The sequence below is a fragment of the Petaurus breviceps genome, unplaced genomic scaffold (assembly GCF_028583685.1).
Source record: "Petaurus breviceps papuanus isolate PSGF00001 unplaced genomic scaffold, PetGlider_PUasm1.0 227, whole genome shotgun sequence".
NCBI classification, from domain to species: domain Eukaryota; kingdom Metazoa; phylum Chordata; class Mammalia; order Diprotodontia; family Petauridae; genus Petaurus; species Petaurus breviceps.
Genome location: NW_027185896.1, coordinates 10553170 through 10565681, shown reverse-complemented (window position 1 = coordinate 10565681; position 12512 = coordinate 10553170). Strand labels below are relative to the sequence as shown.

The 12512-nt window shown below is 41.2% G+C and overlaps 1 pseudogene; it reads left to right on the top strand.

Annotated features, from left to right (window-relative positions):
- Positions 1-11111: 11111 nt before the first annotated feature.
- Positions 11112-12104, top strand: LOC138166905 (alpha-N-acetylgalactosaminide alpha-2,6-sialyltransferase 6 pseudogene; annotated as a pseudogene).
- The last annotated feature ends 408 nt before the right edge of the window (positions 12105-12512 follow it).

Below are 12512 nucleotides of genomic sequence, written 5' to 3'. Positions count from 1 at the left end.
TATAGATAGGAATATGAGAAAAATCCAGAAAGGTAGTCCAGATTATGGAAGGACTTGAATGCTAGACTGAGGAGTCTGAACTTTATTTAGTAGGCAATAAGGAAACTGTTTAAGAATTTTGGGAAGAAGAATGATGTGACCAGATGTATATGTAAAAAAAAAATTAGTTTGACTGAAGTTTAAATAATAGATTGGAGTTAAGTTTGGGGAATAAGAGAGTGGAGGTGGGAAAACCTGTTAGACTGCTATTCCAAGAGTCCAGATAGATGATAATGAAAACTTATATTAGGCTGGTGGCACTGGGAAAAGAAAAGAGAGAAAGAATACAACAAATATTGTGGAATACTGTGGTGGGTGAAATCTGAAATAACTGAGGAAATAAAGGTTTGAGCTTCTGAGAATATCAATTTATTAAGCAATGTATGGCAATTACAAAGCAGATTGGGACCAGGCCTCCTCAGCTTGGTACTGGACCCCAAATACAGGGGGAGACAGATTTTTTAATGCATTAAAAGCAAATAATTAATAGGATATAAACCAGGATACAAGATTAGTTAATATGATTTCTAATTTGAAGAAAGATTAGGGACTTTCTGAGTTTGGAGAGCAAACAGGACAATTCGCTGAATTCAAAAAAAGAGTTGTTTCTCTCCCTACCTCTCAAGTGTCTATTTTCAATCAAAGGAATAAGGAAACAGTAACTGATGGACCAATATGGGGCCAGTATTCACATAGGACATACAGATTGCTTGAGATATGTAATTGTGAGAAAACTCCTTGCATCAATCTTTGAATCTCATGGGCTTTTGGTCAGTGTAACCTAGGTCCTTAGTTAAGGGTCTATAAACAACAGGTAAAGGTGGTCCAGCTTCCCAGCTATGCCCAGCTAGGTTCAAACAATGCGATAATGTTTTCTCATAATTCCCGTAATTGAAGAAAAGTTTTCTCACAAGACAAAAATTGGACTAAACCCATAATTAAATAGAGAGGGAACTAAGCTAGTACCGGAACTGAGTCATGAGATGGAGTTAGTGTGGTTCACTCAATTCCCACAGTTCCCTCAATACTCAGCCTGGTTAAAGTGTCTAAGAATCACCTAATTCTTTTATCAGGAAGTAATGCAGAATTAAAACCACTGCTTGTTTATGTGTCTTAAAATCCTTGAACTCCTAGAAGCCACAACCATCAATTGCTTCTAGAGCTTTTGCAGTCAAATGAGAAAGCATGGCTGACTAACTAAAGCTGTTTTCAAAGATTGGTTTTCTACTGATTTTAGCTCAGCTGTTGGAAAATATAGCGAGGACAACAATGTTGTGTCTTTAAAGCATTTTGGATTTTAGATAATGCCTCAAATTACACTTGGTTCATTGTGTGAGAATGGGAACATGCAAATTTGTTGAGATGTGGATAAAGCTCTTTGCACCTATTATCTTATGTATAAAGATTTATAGGATGAGAAGACAGTTCAGTCTATACTGCTGAAACATTTTAAACTATGATAATGAAGTTTCTGTCATATCGTCAGTGTAGGCTTATCTTTAGGTATGATATTCAGTAATTACTTTTAATTGAAAAATTTTGCTTTTTAATAATTATTTTGTAATGAACTTGAAGCAGAAAAAACATTTCTTATCCTTTGCTGTTGTATTACATTAATAAATAGATAAAATGTTTAAAATTTTTTTCATTATATATTTCCATTGGTCTGGAATAAATGACCATATTTTCCATATAATCTCAAATAGTGTGAATTTGGATAATTTGGTCACTTTGTGGGTCTAATCATGCACGCTAATTGGGACCTAGCTATAGAGTGTTCCAACGGGGAAGAAAAGTCAGTCAGTGAGTCAGTCAACAAGCATTTATTAAATACTTACTCTGTGCAAAGCGTTGTACTAATAATACTGGAAGATACAAAGAAAGGCAAAAAGTAGTCCCTGCTCTCAATGAACTTGCAGCTGAATAGGGGAGACAACATGTGAACAATTATGTATGAACAAGAGATCAATCCAACATGATCAACAGAGGGAAAGCACGAATATTAAGGGCGACTGGGGAGAGTTTCCTGCAAAAGGTGGATTTTACCTGGGACTTGGAAGACAGGAGGTAAAAATGAGGAAGAAGAGCATTTCGAGCATTGGGCACAGCCAGTGAAAAGGCATAGAATTCCAAGATGGAGTATTATGTTCAGGCAACAGCAAGACAGTGAGTGTCACTGATCACAGAGTATAGGGAAGGGGAACAAGGTCAAAGAAGGCTGGGAAGGTAGGAAGGGGACAGGATATGAAGAGCTTCAAATGGCAAACAAATTCTTTATTTGATCCCTGAGGTGATAGAGATTCACTGGAGTTCCTTGAATAGGGGTGTGGCAATCAGACCTGCCTTTTAGGAAGATCAATCTCACAGCTGAGTGGAGAATAGACTGGAATGAGGAGAGGCCTGAGGCAGGGAGAATAAGCAGAGGGTTATTGAAATAATATAGGTGAGAGGTGATGAGGGCCTGTATCTGGGTGATGGCAGTGTCAGAGAAGAGTCATATATCAAAGATGGTATGAAGGTAGAATTTTTTTTTTTTGCTTTTTGGAGGGCAATTTGGGTTTAAGTGACTCGCCCAAGGTCACACAGCTACACAGCTAGTTTTTGTGTTAAGTGTCTGAGGTCGGGTTTGAATTCATATCCTCCTGATTCCAGGGCCACCTAGCTGCCCCTGAAGGTAGAATTGACAGGACTTGGCAGCAGGTTCACTATGAGGGGTTGAGGATGGTAATTGTAATTTGTTGTATCGTTTTATTGTCTGACTCGTTGTGACCTCACTTTGTGGTTTTCTTGGCAGAAATGCTGGAGTAGTTTGCCATTTCCTTCTCCTACTCATTTTTACAGATAAGAAAACTGAGGCAAACAGGGTTAAGTGACTTGCCCAGGGTCACACAGCTAGTAAGTGTCTGAGGCCAGATAAGAGCTCAGGAAGATGAGTCTTCCTGACTCCAAGCCCAGTGCTCTATCCACTATGCCACCTAGCTGCCTGGTAATAGTAATTACTTGATAGCAATAGGAAAATTAAAAGATAGTAAGGCTTGAAGGAGATGGGGAAGATAACGAGTTCCATTTTGAACATTTTAAGGTTAAGATGTCTATAGGACATACAGTTCTGAATGTCTATTAGGTGGTTGAAGAAGTGAGTCTGGAGGTTAGCAGAGAGTCTAAGTAAGTAGATTTGAGATTCATCAGCATAGAGATGATAATTTAATTTATGGAAGCTGACGTAACCATCAAGTGAAACAGTATAGAGGGAGAAGAGAAGTATGTCGAAGATAGAGCCCTGTTGGGCACCCACAATTAGGACCATGGTCTGGATGAAGGTCCAGCAAAAGAGCCTGAGAAGGAATGGTCAGATGGGAGAAGAACCAGAAGAGACAAAGAGAGAGAAGAGAGTTTCAAGGAGAAGGTGATCCACAGTGTCAAAGGCTGCATGCAGGGAGCTTAAGAAAGATGAGACTGAGAAAAGGCCATTAAAAAATGGTTAATCACTTTGAAGAGAACAGTTTCATTTCAATAATGAGATTTGAAGCCAGACTATAGAGAACTAAGAAGAGAGTGAGAGGAAAGGATGTGGAGGCTCCTGTTGTAGATGACTTTTTCAAGGAGCTTAGCCACAAAAGGGAGGAGAGATATGGACAATGACTAGCCTGGGTGGATGGATCAAGTGAGAATGGGGAAGACATGGGAGTGTTTGTGGGCATTAGAGAAGCAACCAATAGATTGGGAGAGATTGAAGATTAGTAGCAGGTAGTGAAGATAACCTGCTGGAGATGGGATGGGACAGGATGGATGGGATGGGATGACTTGTGCAGGTTAGGGGTTTGCCTTGGTCATGAAAAGGGTCATCTCTTCATGTGAGACATGGGTGAAGGAGGAGATAGTTGCCAAAGTCATCTGAGTGATGTGAGATGAGAAGGAGGGGAGAACAGGGAGCTTTTGTCAGTTGTCCTTGATTTTATCAGTGAAGCATGAGGAAAGGCTCTGAGCTGAGAGTGTAGGGGGGGAGGGACAACAAGGGGAGTTTGAGGAGGGATGGACAGATTTGGAAAAGCTCCTGTGGTGTGTGGGATAATGGATCAATTAGGGAAAGGAGTGACTTGTTGAAGTGCATTAAGATTATGTAATATGAATTCGTTGAGATTATGTAACATAAATTAGTAGTGGACTCAATCAGCAAAACTTTGTGCTTTTCTCCAATTCTGTTCAGCAGGTGATGCTAAATAATACAAGCCTGAGACTTGACAGGACAAGATTGGTAAATAAGGTTTAAGGGGCAAGGGACTAGAGAGAAGAGATGGTGTAGAGCTGAACTAGTTCACCAGAGTCAAGATAGGAAAGGGAAGAGAGTGCAGAAATAATGACTGGAAAAGAACTGAGGGGTTAATAAGGGATTAATCCCCAAAGGGTTAAGTGAATTCAAAGATCAGGGAATGGGGTGGCAAAGCAGAGGAGGTCCTGAAGCAAAGAGACTAATTAGGAGGCTGACAGAATAATACAGGCTAGAGATACAAGGACTTGAACCAAGGTGGTGGCTGGATGAATAGAGAGGAAGCAGATGCAGGAGATATTGGAGAGGTGGAAATAGCAAGATTTGGTAACTCGTTGGATATGTGGGGGGAGGGCAAGTGAGGAGTGAAGAATAATAGTGGGGTTATGAACCTGGGTGACTGGAAGAATGGTGGGGCCTTCCATAGAAATAGGAAAGTTTGGGGAAAGGGAGAGATTTTTGGGAAAGATAATGAATTCTGCTCTGTACATATTAAGTTTGAGATATTTTGGGGACAATTAGTTTTAATGTCCAGCAGGCAATTGTTAATGAAGGGCTGAGATTCAGGGGAGATTGGGGCTGAATATATCTCCATACATATAGGTATATATATACGTGTATATATACATATATATGTATATGTGCATACATATGTGTATATACATATGTGTATATATAAATCATATGTATATGTTTAAATATATGTGAGTCATCTGCATAGGGGATAGTTATACTCATGGGAACTGATGAGACTACCAAGAGAGAGAATAGAGAGAAGAGAGGAGGCCCCAGAAACCTTCCAAATGATTCTCCCCTCTTCCTCATCTCTTATCATTCAGATGCCTTTTGTCACTATCTCCTCCTTCACTCCTGTCTCATATGATGAGGTGGCCTTACTCTTTATCAAGGCTAATCTGTTCAAATGGCCCCATTATATACTCTCTCCTCCAACAGATTGCCCCCTTTCACCCTCACTCTATCACTTCTTTTCTTTTTTTTTTAATTGAAAAAGTTTAAAAACATGTGTAATGTGTAACACCTGTGGACCTCTCATATTCACAAAGGTATGGGTTTGTGGATATCTTTTCACCTCTCTTCTTTCAAGTCTTGCTGGATCTTTATAGTTTTGTTACATTCAGTTTTGATTTTTTTAGTGTGTGGGTTGTTAATTTACTTTGTTGTTACTGTGTGTATTGTTTTCTTGGCTCTGCTTACTTCATTCTGCATCAGTTCATAAAGATCTTTCTATGCCTCTCTGTATTCATCACATAAGTTGTTTCATACAGCACAGTAAAATTCTATCACATTCAAGTACCACAATTTTTTAGCCATTCTCCACTACATAGGCATCCACTTTGCTTCCAATTCTTAGCTATCACCAAAAATGATGCTATAAATATTTTGGAATATATTCTTACTGATGGTTTTCTTGAGGTATATGCCCAGTATTGGAGTCTCAGATGCAAAGGGGATAGGCATTTTAGTCATTTTACTTACATAATTCCAAATTCCTTTCTAAAATGATTGTATCATTTCGAAGGTCCACCAATAATGTATTATCCTTCCCCAACTTCCTTCCTTGGAACTATCTTTCCAATGCCTATCCTTCCACAACTCCTCCAACATTGATTTTTGCCATTCTGTGTCATTTTTGCCAATTATAAGGGTTGAGGTGAAAATCTCAGGATGCTCTTCTCTAATTACTAGTCATTTGTAGCATTTTTTCACTTGTTCACGAATACTTTGAAGTTCTTTTGAGAAGTGCTTCTCAGAACCTTTGGCTATATATTTATTGGGGAACAGCTATTTAGTTTTATCATATTTATTAATCAACCAATCAATCAACATTTACTAAGCACTGGGAAAGCAAAAAGAGGCAAAAGACAGTCTCTGCTCTCAAAGAACTTATAGTCTAACAGGGGACAGAACATGCAAACAAATATATACAAAGCAAGGTATATATAGGATAAATAGGAAATAATTAAAAGAGGGAAAACACTGAGGTTAAGAGCTTTTAGGCAAGGCTTCCTGAAGAAGATGGGATTTTAGCTGGGACTTAAAGGAAGCCAAGGAGGTCAGAAGTCAGATAGGAAGAGGGAGTACAATCCAGACATGGGGGACAGCCAGAGACAATGCCCAGAGCCAAGGTACATAGTGTTTTGTTTGTGGAAAAGCCAGGAGGTCAGTGTCACTGGATGGAAGAGTATGTGTTGGGGAATAAGGTTTAAGAAAACTGGAAAGGTAGGAGGGGGCAGGTTATGAGCTTTGTGAGCTCTGTATTTGCTCCTGGAGGCAATAGGAAGCCCCTGAAGGTTATTGAATGGATGAGTGACATGATTGCCCCATCACTTTAGGAAAACTTTAGTGGCTCAATGGAGAATAGATTGAAGTGGGGAGAGACTTGAAGTAGGTGGACAACCCACCATCAGACTATTGTAATAATCAAGGCATGAGGTGATGAAGACCTGCAGTATGGTAGCAGTTCAGAGTAGAGAAGGGGAAATATTCGAGAGATGTTGCAGAGGCAAAATTAGCAGGCCTTGGCAACAGCTTGGATGTGGAGGGTGAAAGATAGTGAGGAATCCAGGATGACTGCTGAGTTGTGAACCTGAGGTTTTGGGAAGGAGTATGGTGTTGCCCTCTACAGTAATAGGGAAGGTAGGAGCTGGGGAGGCTTTAGGGGGAAAGACAATGAGTTCTGTTTGGACAGATTGAGTTTAAGATATCTACTGAACATCCAGTTTGAGATGTCTGAAAGGCAGTTGGAGATGTGAGATTGGAGGTCAACAGAGAAATTGGGGTAAGCAGGGAAGGTAGATTTGAGAATCAACAGCATAGAGATGGTCCTTAAATCCATGGGAACTGATAAGATCAGTAAGTGAAGTAGTACAGAGGGAGAAGAAAAGAGGGCCCGGGATGGAACCCTGAGGTCCACCTAAGGTTAGGTGGCATGATCTGGAAGAGGATCCAGCAAAGGAAACAGAAGGAGTAGTCAGATAGGTAAGAGGAGAAACAAGAGAGATCAGTGTCCTGAAAACTGAGAGAGAAGAGAGCATTCAGGAGAAAAAAGTGACCAAGAGTAGTGCAGTCTGTCTTGGATACCAAACCCCTATAAGAGAAATCTGATACAAAGATCCCCCAACCCCCCCCCGCCATTTGACCACTTCCCTTCTTATCCTAAGTGCATTAATGTTGTCTCTATAGAAACCTCTCATTTTCAAGTAATCAGAATGGTCTATTTTGTCTTTCGTAATTGTTTCTATTTCCTGCTTAGTTCAGAATACCCATAGCTATTGAGAGGTGTATGATCTACTTCTTTTCTAATTTTTAAAAAAACAGTATCATCTTTAACATTAAGGCCATATGCCCATCTAGAAGGTATTGTGGAATGTGTGCTTGGTTATAATTTCACCTGTTTTCTCTGCCAAGGAGACCAATCTCTGAACTGAAAAGGAGAGAACAAAAATAGCTAATAGGGAGTTGATACTCACAATAAATAGGGAAACAGTAATAGAATACCCAGATGTCTTGGGCTGTATTTAAGTCACTTGGCCAAGATGGATTGCAGCCTCCAATACAGAAAGAACTGACAGATATAACTGCTGAGCCACTGTCAGTGATCTCTGAAAGATCACGGAGAATTGGGAGAGAAGGGCCAATGTTGCCCCACTTTTTCAAAAAGGGGAGAGAATGGAATCCATACCCGCTAGGTCTGTGAGTTTGACTTTGATTCCTGACAAAAACTCCAGAAGGAATTATTATTATTAAAAATATGGTTAATGAATATCAAGAAAAGGAAACTGTCGTCACAAAGAGCCAGCATGAGACCATAAGAACAGATCATGTGAGACTAATACATTTCTTTTTTTGACAGTCACTAAAGTGGTAGATCAGGAGAAAATACTGTAGGATATAGTTTAACTATTGGTAACTTAGTGTTTTGGGGGCAGCTAAGTGGCACAGTGAATAGAGCACTGGCCCTGGAGTCAGAAAGACTTGAGTTCAAATCCAATCTCAGGTACTTAGTAACTGTGTGACCCTGGGCAAATCACTTCACCCTGTTTGCCTGAGTTTCCTCATCTGTGAAATGAGGTGGAGAAGGAAATGGCAAATTACTCCAGGATCTTTGCCAAGAAAATCTCAAATGGGGTCACTAAGAGTCAGACACAACTCAAACGACTGAATAATAAAACTCAGTTTACCCAAGCAGAGGAGTGGCATGGTGGATAAAGTGCTGGACCCAGATTCAGATCTCACTATGACACTTACTAGCTCTGTGACTGTAGGCAAGTCACTAAAAATCTCTCAGACTCAGTTTCTTTGACTGTAATATGGGGGAAATGATAGCATCAACTTCACAGAGTTGTTGTGAAGCTCTAATGAGATAATTATATAAAATGCTTTGCAATATATATATATATATATATATATATATGTATATATATATATATATATATATAAGTTTTAATATGGACTGACCACATTGTTTGAATGCAAGCATACGCTTGCCTAAAAGACTATTTTATGGAGAACTCACATGATGTTCAGAAGAAGAGATACAAGGACACTCTAAAAGTCTCTCTCTCTTTTTTTTTTTTGCTTTTTGGAGGGCAATTGGTGTTAAGTGACTGTGCCCAAGGTCACATGCCTAGTTTTTGTGTTGTGTCAGAGGCTGTATTTGAACTCAGGTCCTCTTGACTCCAGGACTGGTGCCCTATTCACTGCACCACATAGCCACCCTTGAAGTCTCTCTTAAGAACTTTGGAATTGATTGTGTGACATGGGAGAACCTGGCACAGGACTGCCCCCCATGGTGTGCCCTCATCAGAGAAGGTACTGTGCTCTACGAGCAGAGCAGAATTGAAGTAGCTCAAAAGAAACACGACACGCACAAATTTAGAGAATCCACACTAAATGTTCACATGACTATTTGTGCCCAGCCTGGGGTAGGGCATTCTGAGCTTGTATTGGTTTGATCAGCCAGTCGAAACACTGTAACTTGACTCTAATCTGGTGATATCATTTTGGTCCTCTTTGAGAACAAAGGACAGCAATCTAACCTAACTTAACCTAAGATTTTAGCAACTCACTTGGCAAAAACTCATATTCTTTTCTTGTAGAAAGATGCGGACTAAACAATAGTTCGATTAAATGGATTCAGAACTGGTTGAATGGCTGGATTCAAAAAGAAGTTATTAATAATTCAATATAAATTTGGAAGAAGGTTTTTAGTAGAGTTCCCCAGGGATCTATGTTTTGTGCTATTAAAAATTTTTTAAAACATTTTTTTGACCAAATTACTTGGATAAAACCATAGATAGCATACTTACCCAATGTACAGTGGACACAAAACTGGGGGGAGGGATGGCTAACACGCTGAATGACAGTGTTGTTTGCAAGAACAAATTTCTTTTTTTTCTTTTTTTTTTTTTTTAAAGCATTTGGGGTTAAGTAACTTGCTCAAGGTTACACGGCCAGTTATTTCTGGGTGTGGTACTAAGTATCAGAGCCTGGATTCAATCCCAGGTCATCCTGACTCTGGGGCTGGTGCTCTTACTCACTGCACCACCTGGCCACCCCTAAGCAATTGGGGTTAAGTAACTTGCTCAAGGTTACAGCCAGGTGTTTCTGGGTGGGTGCTAAATGTCTGAGCCTGGATTTGATCCCAGGTCATTGCGACTCTGGGGCCGGTGCTCTTACTCGCTGTGCTACCTGGTCACCCTGCCAGAACAAATTTCAAAATCTGAAATAGTTTTAGAAATAAATTTATTTTGAACATTTAGTAGAAGAGAGTAAGATGGAAAGGAGGTATAGCTCCCTCCTGTTCAGGCTCTGGAAGATTTACATTATAGGATTTAGACAAGGGTACTCACATCTGAACCCCATATACACAGTTAAGCAATTTTGCCAAGAGGGCAACTTGAAAGCAAGGTAGATTGTAAACTTTCAGTAAAATGTTGGTGAAGTCAGAATATAGGGGAGCCCAAAACACAAGCTTGGGTGGACCCAAAACAAAATGCTTTGGGTAGATCCAAGACCTGGGGGAAACCAAAGTTTGGGGCAACCTTGTAGCCATTTCCAGTATTCCTAGAAAGTTACTGGGGTCAGGCAACATTCTAGGTGGACAACCTTTAATCATGTAAGTTGAATTTCAACAGTATAACAACTTTTCCCAAACAGTATAATAAATCTTTTTTCCCCACAAGAGTCAATATCCAAAAAGATCTTGACATGATGTGACATTAGTCCAAATCTAATAAGATGAAATTCAATAGAGACAAATACGTATTATATGGTTACAGTTTGAGAAAAGGTCTGAGTGTTGTTTTTTTTTTGCCTTTTGGAGGGCAATTGGGGTTAAGTAACTTGCCCAAGATTACATGGCTAGTTTTTTTGTGTGGGTGTTCAGTGTCTGAGGCTGGAACCGAACTTGGGTCCTCCTGACTCCAGGGCCTGCGCTTTACTCACTGCGCCACCTAGCCACCCCTAGTCTGGGTGTTTTTAACATCTCAATATGACAGCCAAAAAAGCTGATGGGAACTTGGGTACATCAAAACAAGGCACAGTGTTCAAGAGGAGGTGAGGGTGCTATGCTTGATGAACCTGAAGCCCCCTGCCCTGGTCCCTTGGTGCTATGGAAGGGAAGGCTGTTGCCTTAAAAAAAAAATAACCCAGGATCCAGCTGCAAGCGGGGGCTGGGCCAGTAGCAGATCTGGGGTTGCGGAGGCACTGGGGGCCTAGCTTCAGTGCCATGTGATTGGGACTGGGTTCAGGAGTTCCTGGGGAACGTGTGACCCTTTTTCCCCTCTTCCCCGGGGTGACCAGAAGGCTGCTCCCATCCCAAGACTGCTGGAGAGACATGAATAAAAATAAGGGCCAACGATCAGTGGTGCTAGGGGCCCTGTTTGTGCTCATCACCCTCCTCATCCTCTGCAGCTCCAATAGCATCAACGATGTCTTCCCCTATAGTTCTCTTCGAGGCCTCTTCCATTGGACACCCAACCTGAAGAAGTGGGCCATTGCTGACAGCTATGTCCCAGTCCTTGGAAACAAGACACTGACCTCCCACTGTCACCAGTGTGTGATCATCACCAGCTCAAGCCACCTTCTGGGTACGAAGCTGGGACCAGAGATTGAACGGTCAGAGTGTACCATATGCATAAATGATGCGCCCACCACAGGCTATGAGGTGGACGTGGGTAGCAAGACCACCTTTTGGGTTGTGGCTCACACCAGTGTGTACTGCGTCCTACTGTGGCCCCAGGAGTTTGTCAATAAGACACTGGAGACTGTGTTGATCTTCTGGGGACCTCCCAGCAAAATACAGAAACCCAATGGCAGCCTTCTACACATCATCCAGAGCATGGGTCTTGCCTTCCCCAACATAGCTGCCTATGACGTCTCACCCACCCAAGTGCGCAAGTTCGATGATCTTTTTCGGGGTGAGACAGGCAAGGACAGGGAGAAATCTTGATCCTGGCTGAGCACAGGCTGGTTCATCATGGTAATTGCCATAGAGCTATGTGACCGAGTCCACATCTATGGGATGGTGCCCCCCAACTACTGCAGCCAGTGGTCCCAGCCCCACTGGATGCCCTATCACTACTATGAGCCCAAGGGGCCAGATGAATGTGTCACCTACATCCAGAATGAGTGTAGCTGCAAGGGTAATCCCCACCGCTTCATCACTGAGAAGAGGGTTTTCTTCTCCTGGTCTAGGGCCTCCAACATTACCTTCTCCCATCCTTCTGTAATGCCAAGCAAAGGCAGCTTCCCAAGGTTCAAAATACCAGCATAGGTGCTCTCCATTTTATTCAGTGACAAATTAAGAACAGAGAGAATCAACATATAGCAAAATTCAAAATACAGCATTTACCAAGTGTGATTCAATAATCTCCAAGTACTACCCCACCCCTGGACATTACATTCATTAAGCCAATCCCAAAGACCCTCTTCTAAGTACTACTCCACCCCTAGGCTGTACATTCATTTAGTCCATCACAAAGCCCCTCTTCTCAAATGGAGATTAGTTTCCAATCATAAGTAAAGTACACTCATTTGTTTAATCACAGAGCACAAAAAAGTCAAAAGTTCCCCACCCTTGGATCACAATTGAATCTACCTCAGAGTTACAACAAGCTTAAGCACAGCATTTAATACCCAAATAGAGGTCTTTTCTTCATCTTGACAGGAGGCAAGTTCTCAG